Genomic DNA, 15,249 nt, shown 5'->3' with positions numbered 1-15,249 from the left:
ATCAAAAGGTAGATAGATCAACTGATCAATAGATAGATAAGTAGATAGATAGATAGGTAGATATGTAGATGGATAAGCAGATAAGAAGATAGATGATTGAATGGATGGGTGGATGGATAGACAGACAAATAGACAGTATAGCATGTCAGTTTCATGATGGCATGCTTTACTGGATTGTGTAAAATGGGCAGTCATCAATGGAGTAAAACAAGATTGTGTACTTGCTCCTGTGCTTTTTAGCATGATGTTTTCAGCTATATTTTCAATTGCCTTCAATGAGGATAAATATGGAATCAAAGTCAGCCACTGTACTAATTCTTCAACTTGAATAGGCTACAAGTCAAAATGAAACTGGAGGGAGTATTGGTGCATGATTTTTGTTTGCAGATGATTGTGCACTCGATGCAATCTCTGAAGCTGAAAACCAACAAAGTGTGGATCAACTCTCTGTTGCATGTGCTAATTTTGGCCTCACAATTAACACCAAGAAAATACAGGTCCTACATCAGCCAGCACCACACCATCTGTATGTGGAACCATCAGCAACAGTAAATAGTAAACAGATAAATAGATAGAGGTATCACTAGGACTATTTCTTTAATGCATCCTCTGAATATCAGGCTCTGGATCACCACTGACTACTACTGAGATGAGGGTTGGAGGGATGACCCTAAGGAGGGATGGCATTTATGCTGCCCATAAGTTCCCACCACTGTACTTGCCAAAGATTATTGGCCAGACTTAGATTTTAGAAAGATATTTACTAAGGCAGAATAGTAAGGACAGTTATTACAAGAACAGTTCTTCCCACCTCACCAAACTTGAGGCACATTAGTCATATAAGACCCCTGGGAAAGATGGGCTCAAATTTGCAGTAAAATGGTAGTTAGGAAACATGTAGCAGATAAAGATGACTTCCTGAAAGTCTTTTACTCCCTTTGTGGAGGCCCTATGAAGTTATTCCTCTTAGGTGTAACACTTTCCTGGGCTACATAGGTATATGTGTGGATATGGATGTGGATCCAATTCAATCTCTGCACTAGATTTCCCCATTATTATGGTGATTAATATGGGCAAGGTTACATCTCCTTGTTCCTTGCCTACATGATCAAAGAGCTGCCAATTGTTGTTACTTCTATTGTTAAATCTTTCAAAGAATATTGAATTATTTCTGTGTATGGATGGAAGGTGCTTTGTTAGGAGATAGTCATTAAATCGATGTTTTGCTCTATTAACTCAATTTTGTTTCTTATTTTTAAAAAATTAAGAAACTTAATCCCTTTTGTTCTTTATACCAATGAGTCAATTATGTGATTTTAAAGCTGTGGTCTATTATAAGACTGACTGTCATATATAAATCCCTTCATTGTAGATAACTTCAATGTGTGTATAACTCATTCTTGTAAATATTTTATATACATGAAACAGTAAAAAATATATATATACAAATCTCAGTCTCCTTTTTAATACTATCAAGCTCCTACAGCATAAATACCAGCTAAGAACACTTGACTGAATCCAACTTCTTTGCATGTCTTCGTTCTCTTTAACCCTGCTCCCATTTTCTCCATAAGTAAACCCAGAATTTTGATCATAGAGTCCAAGTTCATGGCCTGCTGTACTCAAAGACAAAAACATTTTTACTTAAATTATTTTCAGATCTTTTCCATATTTTCTCCTTTTTGTTGCCCCTCTTACACTTTCATCCTTAAATAGATAGTTGGTTTTTTAAAAAAAAACCTTCTTTAAACTGTTTTTATCCTTTACTGTTAATAACAGTATTATGAGGTAATATTGCTTATAATCTTATATCATTCTTCATAAGATATAAAAATGAATTTACATTTTGAGCTAATATTGCCTTTAGTTACTACGTTGCTTTGTTTGACAAATAGATTGTGTTTGATGCCCAAGACCTATTTTAAATTCTTATCTTTTCCTTTTTGACGCAATTGATTTACATTAGTATAATATCTATATGGAATCTTTGTTCTTTCTCATGAGACCCCATTTTTCCTCATTAAAACTTGAGTAAATCAAGATAGAGTTATTTTCATTGTAACCATGTATTTTTCTTATTTTTAAAAAGATTTTTCCTAGTTGTAAACTTTGATCTTTGTTCTAATAGATCAGTGTTCTGCTATATATACACAAATAGCTAATTCATAAATGAATCCCACATCAGTAATGAGTAAATTTTATCTATAAAAACAAAATCAATTGCATTTTGAATGATGCTATATGGCAATTCACAATGTTCCAATCACTTTCTTGAAGAAAATAATCCATACGGGGGCTGGGGGAGGGGATAGTGGAACAGAGGGTTGTGTGTGTGTGAGAGAGAGAGAGAGAGAGAGAGAGAGAGAGAGAGAGAGAAAGAGAGAGACAAAGAGAGACAGAGAGAATGTTTCTGTGTAGTCCATATCTTTGACCACTCCTTACCTCTCCTTTGATATCTTTATACCAATGAGTCAATAGACTGTGGTCTATTATAAGACTGACTGTCTAATATAAATGGAAATTAGTTTTTGATTCATTTTTACCAATATTTTTGTCATTCTTATATTCTCATTTTTCGTATTGAAGTCATGAAAGTATACATTCATTTAACCTTAGAAAATTAAATATTTATATCTCTAAGTCATGGCCCAGGAAAGAAATTAGAAAGGTTTGATAAGTGAGCTCTGTCCCTATCCAAGAGAAAGAAGAGAGAAAAGAGCATCAGTAATTAACAGTTATCCACTAGATAACTAGCAATATTCACTGGCTGGTATAGAAAGTAGGATTTAGGGGAAAGCTAGTAATGGTTATCTTTATAGAGCACTTTTGTAAAGCATACGTTATTTTGTTTCCTGCTAATAGCCCTTTGATTGGTGTTTTATTGTTGTTGAGTTGTTTCAGTTATGACTATCTCTTCATGAGTCCATTTGGAGTTTTCTTGGCAAAGCTACTGGAATGGTTTGCCATTTCCTTCTCCAGCTCATTTACAGACAAGCAAATTGAGGTAAACAGGATGTCTTTCCAAATGACATCAAGTTACTTACCCAGCTAGTAAGTGCCTGAGGTCAAATGTGAACTCAAGAAGGTGAAATCTCCCTTACTTAGTGTAGGTGCTCCAAGTATTTTAAGTCCATTTTGCAGGAGAGAATATTGAAACTATTGCGGCTTCCCAATGACCTGACAATTACTAAGTGTATGAAGCAAGATTTAAATCCATGTCTTCCTGATTCCTGAGTCCAGTTCTTTATATCGGCCTACCGATCAGGGGTTCTTAACCAGGGGTCTATGAACTTGGTGTGGTTTGTAATATTTTGATAGCTTACATTTTAATATAATTGGCTTCCTTAGTAATCTTATGTAATTTATTTTATGATTTAAAGATATCATTTTGAAAAGAGGGTCAGGGCTATTCAAAGGTTAAGAACCCAAGGGGTTCCATTAAATGAAGGACAGACAATGAAGAAGATTCACCATATCTAAACAGCATCTGTTATATATGAATAAATTAGGATGCAATAAGGGCATAGAGAAAACCCTTAAGAGGACACATTGCAAGCACAACACATGGCTACAGGAACAATCTACAGTGAAGACATTTTTCCAGACAAGAGGCACAAAGCAAGATTCTTTCCGGCCCTCTTTTCTCCCCTCCCCCAATTTAATCTCAGCCCAATCAAAGGAAAATGAATCCTTACAGAAAAGGTATTTCAAAGAATGATGGGCTTGGCCTAAGGTTTGGAACTGAGAGGAAAAACAAAAGATTCTGTTTTCAAAACAAAAACTCTGTTAAGGAAAAATAAAACATCTGACTTCACTGTGAGACCAATCTTTGTCTTAATTTATACCTAGCTTTAATCACTAAGAGGATCAAACCGAGACCTGTTAAAGCCCTTAGCTTAAAAAGTCCAAGTTCTCCTACTGCATGCAAGGCCATCTCTAGTGATCCTGATCTATATCTGAGCACTGGACCTAGATGGTTCTAGAGGGGAAAGTGAGGCAGGTGTCCTCGCCCAGCCTCCCTCACTTAAATCCAATTCAATTGCACATCATGGATCTCTTTGAGAACAAAAAATAAATAACATTTCCTCATCTGTGAAATGGAGATGAATTAACTATCCTAACCACTGCAAAAGATTGTCATGGTGACAAAATAATAGAAAGTATTTGATGTCATTTGGAAAAAGCAAAACAATATAGTACATTGGAGAGAGAGCTGACTTTGTTGTTGAGTCCTTTTCAATCATGTAAGACTCTTTGTTACCCCATTTGGGGTTTTCTTGGTATAAGAAACTTATTTTACAGATGCAGAAATTGAAGCAAATAAGATTAAAAGTCACAATAGATAGTAAGTGTCTGAGGTCAGATTTGAACACAGGAAGATAAGTTTTCTTATCTCTAGGTCCATAACTCTATCCACTGTGTCAGATAATTGCCCTAAGAGAGAAATAAGAACCGGATATAATGCAAGGTCCAATATACAAGAAGAAGGGTGAAAGACTTAAAGAAGGGATGTCAAGCTACTATGAAGAGGAGAAACACTAAGCCCACAAAACCCTCAAACTGAGAATGTAGTCAACACTTCCAAAAAAAGAAAAGCAATAAATAGGTAACATAATAAAATCTAAAAAAAAAAAAAAATTTAAACCTTGTACCAATCCTCAGTAGCCATTAGCTAATCAATGAATTATAAACATGAAGGAAGTCAAGGATACTACAAAAAAGCTCCTCAGAATCATTTACCTACATTTTTAGAGGCAGCTAGGTCCAGAATACATTTTCCTGGTAAGAAGTAATAAGACTTGAGTCTTTCCTAAGCAGTTGTTAAAGAAATTAAATTCAGCAAATGATGGAAGAGAGCCAACCTCAGAGCACCCTCTGTGGTGGTAAACATGGAAAAGGATCCAGGCCAATATCAGAAAAGGAAAGGACACAGCAGGGAGCATACCCCCAATATCTGCCCAGTATCTGTTCATGTGAACTTTCTTGAAGACTATGTCAAGTAAATTCAATTTCTAAATCTGTGATCTCATGAAAGACACCAAATTAAGAAGACTTAATTAAGAGAAATGTCTTTTGTTTTTAAAATATCATTGTCATCAAATTTCAAAAAAGAGTGTTTTTTATTTTGAACTCTTTCTTAAAACACAATCTGAAGATTAAGTAGCATTACTTTTTTATTCAGTAATCTGGTCTATGAAACAGAATTATTTCAACCTACATACTTATATGTGTGTGTGTTTTTTTTTTCCTTGCTAAAAAAATGCAAGTCCTTTTAGGGAAGGGATTATTTTTTTTTTCTTTATATTGCCAGGACCTAGCAGAAAGCCTGAAACATAATAGGTACCTAATGAGTACTAATGATGAACAATTTAGAATTAATTAAGCATTTATTCAGCACTCACTGTATGCCAGACACTGATAAAGTCTGAGGATAAACTGGAGTTACAGCAAGAGAGAACTCTTACATACCCACAATTTCAATTAATATAACTAAGAACACACTCTGTGTCCTGATATGTGTACAAAGTAAAAATGGCTCCTTGATTGATTTACAAAAACAATGAATTAATCCAAGGCACAAAATAGGTTGCTCCTACTTGACAGCCTCAGTCATAAGCCCCATCTCAAACACATGACCCCCAGAACCTTTTACACAGTCAGATTTAATGAGTGTTTGTAGTTGTAACTTCCCTGGGAAAGACTCATGTTTTGAGATACTTTATATCTGAGATCAAGTATATGGACTACATACTGCAGAGATATGGGATGTCAGTCACAGCCAAACCCTAAGCAATACCTTCCCCATAATCAGAGCCACCATTTGTGTGAGATTTGCAATCTGTTTCATATACATCATCTCATTTGATTCTCACAATAACCCTGGAAGGAAGTAGCTGTTATTATCTCCATTTTTACAAATGAGGAAACTGAGGCTGACCAACTTAAGTAACTTGTTCAGGATTATAGAGCTAGGAAGTATCAGAGTAGGATTTGAATTCACATCTTCCTGACTCCAGCACTCTATCCATTGTAATAGTTAAAAGTCCTTTGTTCTCTCAGGTGTGCTTATGTAGAAAGTCTGAACCTGTAGCAGTCAGAAGTTGTGGCACCTTGACACTTTTGATAAATGGATGGAAAATTCATACCAACAGACATAAGGTAATGGTGGGTTGTGTTCCCATCTTATAATTTATGACCCTCTTTGGTAAATGAGCATTCCTCCAGTTCTATTCAGCCCAGCTCACCTTCAAGCAATCAATCAACAAATAATTATGTAATTTTCATTTCATAAAAAGAGGAAGCTCAAAGGGCTATAAAATGGTACATGCCCTTTGACTTGGCAATAACACTACTAGATCTAACAAAGATATCCCCAAAAAATGGGGAGAGAGGAAGGAAGAACCTTATGTATAGCAATTTTTTGTAATAGCTAAGAATTAGAAATTGAGGTGTTGTAACAGTATTTGATTGTGATAGAATACTATTGAAATGACTATAAGAAATGACAAGTAATGTGGGTTCAGAAAAACCTGGAAAGACATATAAGCTGATAAATGAAGTGAGTAGAACCATGAAAATACTGAACACAGTACTAGCAATATTGTAACTATAATCAGCTGTGGAAGACTTATATGATCAATATAATAATCCAAGACAATGCTGAGAATTCTATCTGCCTCCAGGAAAAAATGAATTCAATGCACAGATTGAAGAATTTTTTTTTACTTTATTTTTCTTGTATGTGTGGGTATGTTTGCCAAATAACTGATATGGAAATATGTATTGCATGATTTCACATGTATAATAGGTTGCATTGGTGTGCATTTTCAAGAAGGGGTGAGGGATGAAGAGAGAGAGAGAAAATTTGGAACTCATTTTTAAATGAATGTTTTTTAAAAAATAATATAATTGGTAAATATTTATTGAAATTAATAAAATTATATTTTTTAAAATGGAGACACAAGTTTGGTTTTTTTTTTAAGAATTAGACATCAGGTTATTAGGGGATTAGCCTACTAAAATATTGAAAATTAATCATAGTTCCTATTTTTTTTTCCCACACACCCCTTACAAAGTAGTTTTGAGGATTAGGATCTATATCAGCAGAGGCCATATATCAATTAAGAAATCACAGATGTGCTCAAGTACCAAAACAAAAGAGACTCTTCAAAATAATATAATTGTTCAACTGAATATGTAACATAGACTGACCTTTCGTGCCAGTGAAGTGCCAATGGATGAGTCATGCAGTAAGTACAATAGGACCCCAGGGGGTTGAAAAGATTATTAATGGGTTAGGGTGAACAAGGAGCACTTTTTGAGGAAGGGAAGATTTGAGCTGGGCCTTAAGGGGTAAACCAGAATTGGCTGGAAAGGAAGAAGAGTAATTCAGAAAGAAAAGGGAGGGGGGAAGTACAGCAGCAGCAGCCTCAAGGAAGTCAAGCACATACAGATACACTTGGAGATTTGGAGGGTTCAGTTCCAAAGCACCACAATAAAGTGAATAGCCTGATAAAATGTGCCACATGAATTTTTTAGTTTCCCAGTTTATGTAAAATTTATGTTCACACGAAACTGTAGTCTATTAAAGGTGCAACTGTATTATGTCTAAAAATGTACATATCTTAATTTTAAAATGCTCTGTTGCTTAAAAAATTGCTAATCATCATCTGATCCTTCAATGAGTAATAATCTTTTTGCTGATGGAGGGTCTTGCCTCGATGTCGATGGTCAATGGCAGTGTCTTAAAATACTACAACAATGAAGTTTACTGCATCTATTCACTCTTCCCATGATCATTTATAGGCCATGATAGGGTTATTAATTGGCCAAATTTCAATATAGTTGTTTTTAGAAAATCGAAAGATCCAAAGAGAGGGATAGAATTGGGGAACCACTAGTGAGTCAGTGGAATAGTCAGAATTCATACAACATTTATCAATTAAGTTTGCTATCTTATATGGGCATGGATCATGGCATCCAAAAACAATTCTAATAATAGCCTCAAAGATCACTGATCATAGATCATCATAATAGATATAATAATGATGAAAGAGCTTGAAATATTGAGAGAATTACTGAATTGTGAAAGAGACACGATGTGAGTAATATGATGTTTGAAAAATGGCACCTAGACTTGGTCAACACAGATCTTCAACTTATAAAAAATTATTTGTGATGCACAATAAAATAAAGCATGCCTTATAAAGTGTGGTTGGGACACTGACCAGTTGTCTAGAAAGTTCCTCAATGTCTGAAGTCAAAAAGCCTAAATTCAAATCTGGCCACAGAAACTCATTGAATTGTGACCTTGGGCAAATCACCTAACCTATACCTGTTTCAATTTGTTGGACTGTAAAATGGAAGCAAGATCAAATGAAATACCTAGAACATAGTAGGCACTTACTATGTTCCTTCCTTCCTAATGCATGAGTCTGACCAGAGGGAACATAAAACTATAGACCTAAAGGTGGAAGGGCCACTTCAGACCTTAGTGACAATTGCCCCCAAAGACATCATTTCACAGATTACATGGGAACCAAGGTCATATACACGGTAAGTCACATCCTTTGACTTCAAATCTGGTCTACTTTTCTCCATTGATTGGGGGATAATAATGGTTGTGGATTGCATTTCAATAATACTTGGAATCATGACTAAGGAACAGCCTCAAAGGAATCTTAAATATTGAGACCAATGACTTTAGGTAATAATGAAGGGAATTTAAAGTCAGAGAAATAAAATTATTTGCCTAAGGTGACAAAAGTCAGTGTGAACTTGGATCCCACTCCAAGATCAGCCCTCTCTCTGCTTTACTAACTCATTGCAGACTTAACTATTTGCACTTTACATACACGTTCTCATTCAATCCTGTGAGTTAAGGTACTGTCATCCTCATGTTTCATATGAGGAAACTCAGACCAGGGAGATTAATTGTCTCATCCATCTATTTACAAAGTAACTAGAATTGAATCCAAGTTTCTTCAATTCCAAATCCACTGCTGCATAGCATATGTAGTCTCTCAAAAAGAATAGAAAAATTAACTAGCATTTCTTCATTTTTGCATAGTCTATTGATGAATGTATGAAAGAGAACAGTTACCTGAAATTATTTCTATCTAAGGTCCCCAAAATAAGGGAATAATGAGGGAATAAGTCTCCCAAGCAGGCTAGATTTCTGTAGCTAAAAAACCCAGCATCCTATAAAAATGGAAAAATTCAGGTTGGGGAGCATGTGGCTGGTAGGAGGGCCTACTCAACCGATAACACCAGCTGTAGGTGAACTTCTGGTCAATTTGCACAGCCCTAATTTCCTCTAATCCAAGATGAAAGGAGATGATTGGCTGCTGTTCCTGAGGCTGCCTAGCAACACAATATGTTTATGCAACAGGCCTGGTGACATCAAGAGAAAAGAAGAAAAAACCGTTGGAGGAGAGACTGCCAAGGAATGGAGCAGCAGGGATGATGGGAGTTGCCGAGTGCCAATAGCCCCAGCTTGGGAGCAGACCTGCCAAAGCTCCAGCTCACCGTGTGATCCTCCAATTCCATACCGGCTGAGCAGAGACATGGAAAACAGGGCCTGGTGGGCTCCCAGATCCCCTAGCTCACTCTGCTAATAACAGATTTCCTCCTCTTGGCCATTGTTTTCACAGCTGCTCTGTTGCCCCTGCTCCATAGAAGGACAGGCAGAACAGAGACCCAATCACTCTTAGATTACAGTGCTTAGGCCAATGGAGAGAGAAAAGATGGGAACAGGGAAGAGTTCATTGGGGCCTTAACCCTTTCCTTTTCTTACACTGAGTAAGATTGAATTTAAAAAATACTAAGCAGGGAGTCAATTTTTTAAAGGTATATTTCAAATATCTTTCATAGGTCAGTTGTTTGAAACTCAGCATCATCTTGCTGAAAAAATATTTTTAAAAAGATGTTTAGGTTCCCAGGATATCCCATAATGTATTTCTTAATCTTTTCAATTGATCAAGTACCCCAAATTGCTTGATATTATTTTGTATGTGTTTAGATACATTTGTCTTTCACCTGATAGAATGAAAGCTCCTTGAGATAAAGAATGATGTCTTTTTTAATCTTTAAATCCCCCAATGTACTTACATCTGTAATCTGGTCCATCCTGATATTCCCTCCAGTGAGTCAAAGCACAATACATTCACACCTGTCCATTTCATGCAGTTCTTGTCCATTTCCACCCAGAATCCCAGTGGTAGGAGGAGGGAAGATATCACTCCATGAGAGAACTTCACCTTTTCCTTCCATCACTGATAGAAACCCCTGGCTGTCCATCACCCTAACTCGCCCTCCACTTGTCTAATTCTCCTCACCTACTTTTTCTTCCTATCACTTTTTATTGACATCTTTTACTACTGTTCTTCAATGTTCTCAACTCAATTCATTTCAAAGCTTGCTCCCACATTCATCTCCATTACCTTCTGTGTAATGCTCATCTTTCATTCTTTAGCACTTCTGAAAAGATGGTTTTCCATATCTTACTGACAAAGACCAATACCAGAAAAACATTGTCATTAAAGAGTTGTGTCCTTGCTTCCACGGAAAAGGTAAAGTCACTTAAAAAGCTTTGCTGTTTCCTGGAAACAATCCAGTCTACTCTCCTGTTCAACTCAGAACCCAATTCTTTGGCCTTCACTACTGCCTGACTCAGATGTCTCTACTGTTGGACAAGTCCAATAGAGTGTCCATCCAAATGCCTGCCATAACATGGATAATGAAGATTCTTTATCTCCTTGGTCTTTCATGTGTAGTTGGCCAGGCCAGATGTCTTAGACTGATGGAAGATCTCTTCCACATGGTCATGCAATGTTCTAGGTCCGATTCAATCAGCTCAATGTCATCTGAAAGACCTTACCATCTACAGGAAATCCTTTTTAGTCTTGTTCTGTGCTAAATCTCCTCCATCATGATGGTAAAACTTTTGGTGAGCATACATCTCCCTGTTTTATGTTCTGCCTGGTGTTTATCAAGATACACCATCTCAGCTCTGGGTACTTTTGTCATGTTTCTTTTGTCATCTCTTTAATACCATTTCAATCTCCTGGCACATCTGGGACTTGGATCCAGGGATGCTGATTTCACTATTCTTAATTAAGAATAATGTTCATTTTATGTTCATATTTTCCTTTTTTTCTGTCACAAAGGAGATGCTTGATAAGTACTACATTAATTGATTTACATTTGACCCATAATGTAGTTCTGATATAGAACTTGTAGTAAGAATCTCATTTTTGAATCTTAGGGCCAGGGATACTTTCAGAGTCAGGGAGAGAAGGAAAGTTTTCCTTTTGCTGGGCACAGAAACAGGCCTAAGCCAAATTTAGAAAAGAAATTCAATTCAATAGTAAGCTTAAGTTAATCACCACTTTGTAGCAGGCAGAGAAATAAATTTGTAAGATACAATGACAAAAATGAAACCATTTCTTTCTCAAGGAAGTTACTTTCTCCCAGGGGAAAATATTAGGCTTTGGGTATTCATCTGCCTCTCTTTATGCATCTCCTCCCTACTTCCTGGTTACTAATGTTAGGTATCTTCCAAGGAATTCTCCTTTAGCAATGAGAAGTGTGCTGTATTCAAATAAGCCATATTAGGCAGAATTAGGTCCTAAAGTGAAAAATTCAGGCATTATATGTATTAGAGAAGCTCCATTAAATAGAACAACACTGCCTGGAAGCTTGAGACTGGGAACCATACTCCAAAATTAATCCTATTTATCCCAGTTTCTCCCAAGGCCCTCAAAATTTTCAAATCCTCTTAAAATACTAAGTGTCTGGTTTTTGATTCTGGCAGAATGAGCTTTAGGATTGGGAAAGTAGGGGAAAGGGAAGGTAGTAAGAGAATGGTGTTGTAAGGGTTACAAAAATAATGTTAGTTATATAATTATTCATATTAATAAGAGACTATATTGGTCTATCATATCATACATTCTCTAATATTCAAATACTTCAGGAATCATCATTAATTCAATAAGTATGGGACTGTCCTTTACCAAAGTAGATCATGGCCCCCAATATTTTCCCCTGGAAGAATGTAAGTTCCTTGAGGACAGAAAGGGTTTTGTTTTTGTCATTATAACCCCAAAATTTATCTTTCAGCCTAGTACAAAGCTCATGATTAACATACATTTCATTGAATTGAACTCTTTCAAAATTTTGTAGAGTTTCTGTGGCTAAAGAATTCATCCCTGTGGGTATAGTGTGGCAATGAGTTTCTCTGAACTTAGATTGGATAATAAGTTATCACGGAATCAATGCAGATCTACCCAAGCTGGACTAAACTAGACTAATTTTCAAGAATCCAGATCCATTTCTATCCTACAGTGAGATACAAGAAAAGGATTCAAGCAGATATTTATACCCAAATATGGGAGATAAATGACCAAAATCCATTATGATTTTGCTTTATAATTATAAGCCAAATCAGAATCGGTGCACATTCTCTCCCTCCAAAATGGTATCTCTAAACCAAGAGCTAATATAATGAGACAAAATGACTTGAATATTAATATTATCTTCTGAAACCATGTTTAAGCAAAGGGATTCACTGAAAGCAAAATTAAAGATAATGAGTAGAAGTGATCAAGAGAAAAATATAGTTTTGATGTCACAAAAATCTGAACGAGTAGACCTTTCCCTAGATCTGGTAAAGGGGGATTGCAGGTGAAAGAGGGATCGGAGGTGAAGGGCGGTTGCGATAGCAATGTGAGCAGCTGTGTCAAGAAGCCAGCCAGCAGTCTCTCTTTCTGCTTCCCTTTCCACTCTCCTGCCTTCACCCACCAAAATCGTCATTTCCTATACAACACATCAGGATTTGCACAAAGAGTGAGTGGGGGCCATTCTTTCTCCAAGCATATATATTAATAGAATATGGTACAATTACTATTTAGCCTCACGTGCTTGGGCCCTCAGTGCATCAACTCTAGCCTCAGCCCATTACACCTTTGATCTTCAAGTAAAATCTGAATTGATTATTTGTCACACATGTTGTAGTAGCAATTCATGTTCACGTATTGGCCAGAAGAGATGGTTCTTTGAATTTAGTTTTGAAATTTGTTGGAATCTTTACAAACAGTTAAGTCATTGGAGTTGAGATGTTTTGGGCCAGAACCTGAAACAAGGTACTAAGTAGAATTAATTGATACAATGCTTGTGTTCACACCTTTACTCATTGGAGTTCACACGTTTGGGAGATTTCAGGGTTTAGTATGAGATATCTGAATTCACACCTCCCTTGAAGCTCTTAGGTCCAGAGAGCATGCTGGGAGGTATCCCACAATTCCTCTCTCTCATATATAACAAACAGACAGAGGCTCTTGGACAGAATTCAGCTGAATTACATGAAGAGTGGAGCTGAATTTAGATTGAGAGGGGAGCGTCAAGTGAGTTCAGCCAGAAGCCTTCTCTGAATGAGGAGTTTTACTTCAGAACATTGACTGGGATCAGAGAGGAGCACTCTGGGAAATTGAGAGCCAGAAACCCTCTCTCAGAGGCAAGAAAGATTCATTGCAACTTTTACCTTGGTGCTGGCTGGAGCCAGAGGCAGAAGCAAAGGACAAAGCTGCAAGAGCTCTTAGAACCAAGCAGAGAGATAGGCCTCTAAGCTAACCGGGCTATATTGGAGGCAATAAAAGATCTGAACTTTTAACACCTGGCTGCATTTTGGGGTAATAATTGATCTGAACTGATACTAAGGCTGCCTCCAGAAAACCTCCCCAAGAAACCAACTTTCTCCCAGAGAGAATCACTATTATATTATTTTAAAGAAGAAAAACACCACAGAAATTGAGCTGTTCTTCCATTTCAGAGATGGCATAGTTCATTAGATAAAAGAAAAAATCAGAGATGATAATATACTGCACTCTTCACAGTGGTATTACAAGGAAAATTCACTGAAAATTTTATTAAAATACTAGTAATTACTAGTTTAATAAATATGTAAAATTTAACCATAGCTGATATATGGAAAGTAGAATTGCATAATAGTTAAGAGACCACTCTTTGAGTCAGGACCTGGCTTCAGGTCCTGCCTCTCATACCTATCAACTGTAGGATTCTGGGTAAATCATTTAACCACTCAAGAGGAAAGTAGCAGGCCAGGGTGCCTCTCACAATCCCAACCCAACAATTTTCTACCACGATGTGTTGCAGATGAGATGTGAAATCAAATGAAACCTTAGATCTAGATCAAAATAAACAAACAAATGATGGTATATTCAGGACCTAGATCCCTAAGAGACTGAGAAGGAAAAACTCTGGTTGGCATTTTTTTCTTTGTTTTTTCCTCAACAATATTTTATTGTTTTTCAAATACATGTAAAGATAGTTTTCAACATTCATTTTTTCACTTTATTTTTAATTTTTTTAATAATAGCTTTTTATCTTCAAAATACATGAAAAAATAATCTTTTTTTTTTCCTGAGGCAATTGGAATTAAGTGACTTGCTCAGGGTCGCACAGCTAGGCAGTATGATTTGAATTCAGGTCCTCTTGATTTCAAGGCTGTGCCACCTAGCTGCCCCGCTAAGATAGTTTTCAACACTCATCCTTGCAAAACGGTTTGTTCCAAATTTTTCTCCCTCCTTTCCTTCCACTCCCCTCTCCTAGACAGCAAGTAATCCTATATATTCAACATTCATTTTTGTAAAACTTTGTAAAAGTTTCTTTTTTTTTCTTCCTCCTTCCTTTAACTGGTTGGCATTTTTGCTTGAATTGTTAACTAATTAGCATCCTGTGCCATTCTTCCCTAGGATCACAAATTTTGTAGCTCCTTGCAAAATCAACCACACTCACCTTTTAAATTTGATAAACTACTTAGATAACTCAGGATCTCCAGTGACTCGTATTCTGTCTTCCCCTCTCCTGAAATAGTTGATGATATAAGCAAATAATCCATATCAGATTTAAAGTATATCACAGCATCAACATAAGTATCAACATTTAGAACAAAAGGGATGATTAATCCACATCCTAGGTGATCCATCTCAGGGTTCCATTCACACATGATGGGGATAAACGTAGCACAGTGTAAATCAGCTCTCAACAGGCTTCTTCAGTGGGTGTGGGTCTAAATTCACAGCAGCCCATATAAATCCATAGAACACAAGTGAAAATGCATAATGACAAAGCAAATGAATGACATTAGCAGGTCTCCACAACACATAGATAAAAAGTAATGTATATGCAAATAAACAAAGAAAATAGCATAAAACATAGATAAATATATTA

The sequence above is a fragment of the Antechinus flavipes genome, chromosome 4 (assembly GCF_016432865.1).
Source record: "Antechinus flavipes isolate AdamAnt ecotype Samford, QLD, Australia chromosome 4, AdamAnt_v2, whole genome shotgun sequence".
In the NCBI taxonomy this organism is placed as follows: Eukaryota; Metazoa; Chordata; class Mammalia; order Dasyuromorphia; family Dasyuridae; genus Antechinus; species Antechinus flavipes.
The sequence above is the reverse complement of the archived record's forward strand: the minus strand, read 5'-3'. Positions refer to the sequence as shown.